Here is a 6,464-nt window from a genome sequence, read left to right on the forward strand (position 1 = left end):
CCCAACAAGGAACGACAGTGGTGGGGCCATTTCCGTCTACACAACTTGAGATGCCACCATTCCTTGCACCGCCGACACAACAGACAAATATGGGTAGGTGTGGAAGGTAGTATGGGTCCGTACTACTGAAAGCATAGGACCCATACGCGTAGGAAGGAAGTCACAACCCCTAGGGTTGGGTTTGCAATTGGTTCCCTGTCTCTATATGGGTTATCAGTGATCCTTCTAGTGTTTTACCAGAATGGTGCTTACGAGACGTCTTGAGATCGGATCCAGGTTAGGATCGGAAGCTGGTAGCTGAGACGGGCCAACATTGTCAGAGGATCATGTCAGTGAGATCATTCGGGAGGAGGTGATCGAGTTTGTTTGGGGGAAGTTCCCGTGGATGTTTCGGTCTATTAAGACCGCCATGGTTGAGTATTTTGACGAGCGCTATGCAGCCATTGTCGAGACGGTTGCCGCGACAACTATATTAGCTATAACGACGACAAGGGAAAGAGCTGGTCGAGCTTTTCAGTACCGGGACTTGTTACTAGGACATATTCTGATGAGCAGAGGGCTGCAGTTACCTCGGATCAGGGAGAAGTTATGTACTTGTTACATTCTGCGGGTTAAGCGGGAGATTCTGGCACATGCGTTTCGGTATTTGAGGCTCGGGGGTTTTGCTTGAGGCCGGAATGTGAGTTGTGGGGACTCCGAAAAGGAGTAATGATTAAGTTCAGCTGGAGTTATGCAGCTGGATATAGAATGGTTTATTGATAGGATTGGAATGTCATTTTCTAGGGCAAGGATAGTGCCCTTTCAATTTACGAGTTCGAAGGATTAAGCAGGCTTGTGACCCCAAGATCAGGTTGTACTCTAACTCGGGGTTAGTTGGTCGCTGGGATTGGCGACCGTGCTTTAGCGCTGGTAAGCGCAGGTGGGTTGATATGGCATAAGTATTTTGAAGGTCCATATCTCCTTGGATCTCTTGTATCAGATGGTAAGGGCTGATTGTGCGATCTATTGCACTTTCAGGATTGGAGACTACGTCTTGGGAGTAGTTGTGGCCCAGTTTAGGGCAAAGGTTGTTTCAACTACTGCAGTCCAGCTGTGGATGAATGAGCGGGTGAGTGAGTCAGGGTGCGAGGCCCTGTATGATATGAGTTCTAGAGTTGAGAGCGGGAGGATTGTTGGAACACCTTAGGAAGAAGGGTATTATGTGGTAGGTCTGCGGACAGGGTCTCACAGGATGGTTGATTAGCATTGTCAGAAGTCAGTGGTTTTAGTAACCGTTATTGATTGGCGGATGAAATCGCCAAAGGAGGTAGCTCTTTGCTGAGGTATTAGTGGGAGTATCTGTCTTTTGGTCTTCAAGAATCGAGTGTGGGATCATTCAAGCATTAGGGACTGTCAGTTTTACTAGGATTCAGAAAGTGTTCATCTAGTTATTAGAAGCATGTGATCGTTTGGGAATTGCTAGTAAAGGAGTACTAATTGGAATGGTCTGATTGTCATCAGATCGATCGTTGGAAAGTAAGAAGGATTGAGAATTCTCAAATTTTCATGTATTGTGAAGACTTAGTTGAATCTATGTAGGGGAGAATCATCCCGGAATACAGAAGCAGGATCGATTTTGAAACTGGGATAAGTTTCGCATCGTTTTTAGGAAGGGAGACAACCCTAGTGATTGTTTGGTTGAGTATTGTGTGAGTTGGGAGTTCGGTAAAAAAAATCCCCAGCAGGAAATCGCGTCTTCTCGGTGCATGATAGCAGAATTTAGGAAATCAGGTTGGGATTCTATTCATGAATTAGGTTCAGTTGTGTGTTAGGTCGAGTGTGTGTTCGACCGGTATGGAAAGTGTTGTAAGAACTGTGGTGGTAACCGTAGCATTCACTAGCAATCAGTTAGTATGGGAAGTGTTGTGAGACTGTGGGGGTAGCCGTAGCATTCAGTATCAGCAGATAGTGCCAGAGTGATGTAAGTATGTGGGTGTAGCCGCAACATTTACTAGGTTGATAGATAACATGAGCGCGCTATTAGGACACGGAAGGGTCAGTAGTAACCACCAGTTCAGGTGTAGCAGTGAGCATATGGAAATCCACGGATGGGTTTAGGGGTTTCCCCAGAGGGATTAGACATGGGTAAGACAGTGATAAGACTGTAGGAACGCCACTACAGTTAACAAATCAAGGAAGAAAGGAATTGCTTATGGTCATTAGCGATATAAGTCTACCCTTGGTGAAGTAGCAATCATTTTTAGCCTTGGATTTGGTGACGTCAGGATTTAATGCATGGGTCCGATCAGTTGGATCAGGAGGTTGTCAGAGTCGCATTGGCATGATAACTAGTGACAACTAGTTCCATGGAAGGATTTTGTTCGGAAGTCGTGTGAGGCAACTATGTGGGAGACCTTTAGCTCCGCGACCGGGCCGGAACCCGAAATTTCAGATGAGTGTCACTCGATTGTGGAGAATCAGAGGATTTTTGGATGAGATGCAATGATGGGTCATTGGATTTTAAGTTATGGGTTCGACTCGCGTTATGCATATAATGGTATTCCAATCTAGGGTATTCCATCATGAGGATGATCGGACCCTACAATTGAGTGGACCTGACGTGCTTGGTATTCCAACCCGAGGGTTGATTGGACCAAACATGTGTATGATACGAGGGTATTCCATCCGAGGGATGACTGGACCCGTCGTAGGCATGCCTCGTATTCCAGCCTGGGGCTGATTGGGCCAGGTATGAGTATTTGTGCTTATGAGCCGATTATTAGATGTATGTGGTTCGAGAACTAAAGGATCATAGTTAGCAGTGTAGGATTTGAGATTTTGTTTTCTAGTGGGAACCTCCGGTTATCAGAAGTTGAGTAGCCAGTTGGGAGTTAAGTGCAATGCATTCGACGATGATCCATTGTGGGCAGTCTGTTAGGGAGCCAGACTATCTCGAGACTTCAGATTACAGATTGAGTAAATGTGATCATATTGCAAGGGATTCATTTATGTTCAGGTTTTAGAACCCCTCGCAGGTTGGTTACGGTTGCCTTGGAAAGGCTAGGGTGAAGCTCGGGATTGTAGTTCATGATTGTTTGGCATGTAAGGAATGAGAAGAAACAATTTCGAGGACGAAATCAAATTTAAGTGGGGGAGAGTTGTAACATCCCATTTTAAAGGGATTAATTAAATAATAAATCAGGAACCCGGGAAGTAATTATTATTATTTGTATATTGTTAGAGCTCAGAAATTTAAATAATAATTAGTGAGGTGTTGGTCTCGAGGATTAATTATTACAATTTTAGGAGTTGGGGGTTAAAAGTGCAAGTCCAAGACTTAATTCGAAAAGGATTTCAGAAGCCAGGTTCCGTTTGGTAATAATGGATTTAAATTGAAAATATTTGAAGCTTAAGGAACTTATTGGTAATATAGGGATCTATTATGAAAGGAATTTATGGGATCGGGGTTTAAAAGGTAAATTTTGGATTGATGCTGAAAATTATATGGGGAGGAGGGACCAAAAGTGTAATTTTGGCAGGGTAGTTTAGTTTGGAGTTACGGGATATATCTGATCCCTCATTTTCTCGTCAAAGGGGGCAGCCAAAGAACCCAAACCCTAGATCATGATTTCCACAGCCTTCCTGACCCTTTGAGACTCCTTCTCCGTCCCTTCTTCTTACTGTTTGCCGCCGCCGCCCTCTCGTTTTGTTTTCTCGATCAGCAAGGCTGCTAGCGACGTTTCTACGACCGAAATTCGAGGGCTGCCGAGAAACCAACGAAGCGTGACTGTTGCTACCTTGCTGTTGTGACTCCGACGAATGGACGAGACCGACACAGCCGCCTCCCTCCATCCTTCTTCCTCTTCTGTTCGCCGATATCTTGCCGCCAAGGGGCCGCCGCCGTGGTTCCTGCCGCGCCATTGAAGACCCAGCCGAGTCCAGCTCCGCCATAGCCGGATGATGGCGCTGCTCTCTTTCTCTCTCTCTCTCTCTCTCTCTCTCTCTCTTCTCTCTCTCTCTCTCTCTCTCTCTCTCTCTCTCTCTCTCTCCTTCCTCCTTCGTTCTACCGCCGTTGTTGTTGCCCATTTCTTGTGCTGCTGCTGTTGCAACCCACCTCAGTGGGTGCTGGGTTCATTTTTCGGGCATATGGATGTATATTCATGTACTGTGATGGGACAAGGCTGCCGAAGTGTCCCTTGGCCGAAGATCCGAAGAACAAAACCCCACCGCCACCACCGTAGGGTGGTGGCTGCCACCGTAGGGTGATGGCTGCCACCGTGTATAGCCGCCTGCCGCCACAAGGTGGCTATGTGTGTGTGTGTTATTTTATGAGTGTGTGGGTTATTAGATGTTATTGTAAAATTGTACTGTAATAGAATAGGAATAATGAAAAGAAAAGCTCAAACCACCACCGTAGGGTGGTGGCTGTTGCCTCCTGCCGCCATCGGCCGGCGTGTCAGGTGGCGGTGTGCCTTGTTTGGTTTGTGACTCGTTTGTATGTTTGGACAAGGGACTACTAAACCCTAATGGGCCAAAAAGAAAACCCTAGTGGGCCCAATGAGAGCTTAATGGGCCCAATAAAGCCATAATGGACCTAAAAGCCCAACAAATTGATAAATAGGCTAGTAATTGGGTTGGAAACCCTAATTAGGGTTTGGAAAACCCTAATGCCAATAAAACCCTAATTTTGAGAATTAATCGAGACACACACACGAGAATTATTTAATAGTTTGAAATATTAAATAATAATCATTGGAAAAGATTAATCTAAGCAATATTGGATTTAGTGGATTAAGTCCTTAATGGATTAAGCCTTAATGGGTTAAGTAAGAAACACTTAACCCTAATCGTCATTTCATGTGGAAACCCTAATTCCACTTGGGCCTTGAGTTGGGCCTTCTTTTTTTGGGCTTTGGTGATTGGACTATTAATGGGCTTTTCAAGAATAAGTAAATGGACTAAATAATTGTATGGGTTTTAGGATAAGGCCCATGTGAGAGTCTTGGGCCCAATTTGGAAATTTGGACCATAGATGGGCCATAACTGGGCCTTTATGATTATGTGATATTAGGCCATATGTTGGGCTTTGGCCCATTGGTTGACTATTGGGCCTTTGGAGTGTGAGTTGGACCTTGGGCTTGGAACCCAATTATTAATTTGGTGTTGTTTAATGTTGATACCTTGGGAATCTGTCAACCAGCAACTGGAGTCTTGTCTGCGGGACTTCAGCAGTGCGCCAGGTGAGTTATCCTCACTATACTAAGGGGTCTAAGGCACCAAGGCTGGCCCATTTGATATGTTACCTTGAGTTGTGTTAGATGTTGAGAATGACTTAGTGTTACATACTACTGGTTATGCATGTTAGGTAGGTCTGTAGGACTACCTGTGATGTTATATGATTATTGCATGCTCGATTCTTATGATTTATGTGTTTGTTATATGGGATGGGTTGAGATTGTACTGCTTCGTGCGGTAGCCAACAAACCCTAGGAGCATTCCAGTTACGGTCTAAGGGAGACTCGTACTGTGGGCTCGGGAGCATTCCGGTTACGTGCTAAGGGAGACTCGTACTGTGGGCTCGGGGGCATTCCGGTTACGGGCTAAGGGAGACTCGTACTGTGGGCTCGTGGGTATTGCAGTCTGTAGGGCTGTGGACCCGTTATGTATTGTTCTGTTCAGTTTGTTATGATATGATTATGTGGAATGTATGTGTATCGGTATTTTGGGGGTAACTCACTAAGCTTTCGGGCTTACAGTTTCAGTTTATTGTTTCAGGTGCATCAGGGGATCGTGACAAGGCAAATGCGTGATCGTACAACTACTCACTTTTTATGACTTTATTTCTAGGATACTCTGATATTAAACTGTTTTGAAAACATTTTTTGTAATGACTAATGGGTTTTGAATTGTTTTAAAAGTTTTAAATTGGCTTGAAATTTTTGGGTGTTACAGTAAATCTGGATTTATTCCTAAATTATAACTGTTTACAAGTTCGTCTCCGCCGTGTCTGACCAACCTCTAGGAAGGTACCCTCGGCCGCCTATGACGGAGGACTTTTTTCATCTTCTCTTAAGAATTTCTCTGATAAGAACAGGCTAAACAAAAAGAAAAGGGGCTGTTTTTCGTCGAGGGGCCTGTTGACACAATCCCTGGTTGTTTTCTTTTTTTTGTGAAAGTCGGGAGGAAGATGGGTATTTTGTGTGAGTATGAGAGAGAGAGAGAGAGAGAGGAAGAGGAGGAAGAAGAGGAGGAGGAGGAAGAAGAAGTGGGGATAGTGTAGTAATTTATTTATTTGTTATTTTTTTTAATTGTTGAAAAAAAATGAAAATTTAAAAACAAATTAAAAAAATAAATTCGTCATTTTAAGTATTTTAGAAACATCGTACTAAACCGTAATAAAAAGTCTATTTTACAATTTTCAGCTAAACTCATGTGTCATTTTTACTATTATGTTCCTATAGAATGCTAAAAATATGTTATATTTT

At 44.0% G+C, this 6,464-nt stretch overlaps 1 long non-coding RNA gene across 1 annotated transcript; it reads left to right on the forward strand.

Moving 5' to 3' along the window:
• Positions 1–3,429: 3,429 nt before the first annotated feature.
• Positions 3,430–6,090, forward strand: LOC128132162 (uncharacterized). The gene is made up of 2 exons (XR_008230175.1): positions 3,430–5,219; positions 5,755–6,090. It is a non-coding gene; the product is annotated as an uncharacterized LOC128132162 (long non-coding RNA).
• The last annotated feature ends 374 nt before the right edge of the window (positions 6,091–6,464 follow it).

The sequence above is a fragment of the Lactuca sativa genome, chromosome 2, assembly GCF_002870075.4.
Source record: "Lactuca sativa cultivar Salinas chromosome 2, Lsat_Salinas_v11, whole genome shotgun sequence".
NCBI lineage: Eukaryota > Viridiplantae > Streptophyta > Magnoliopsida > Asterales > Asteraceae > Lactuca > Lactuca sativa.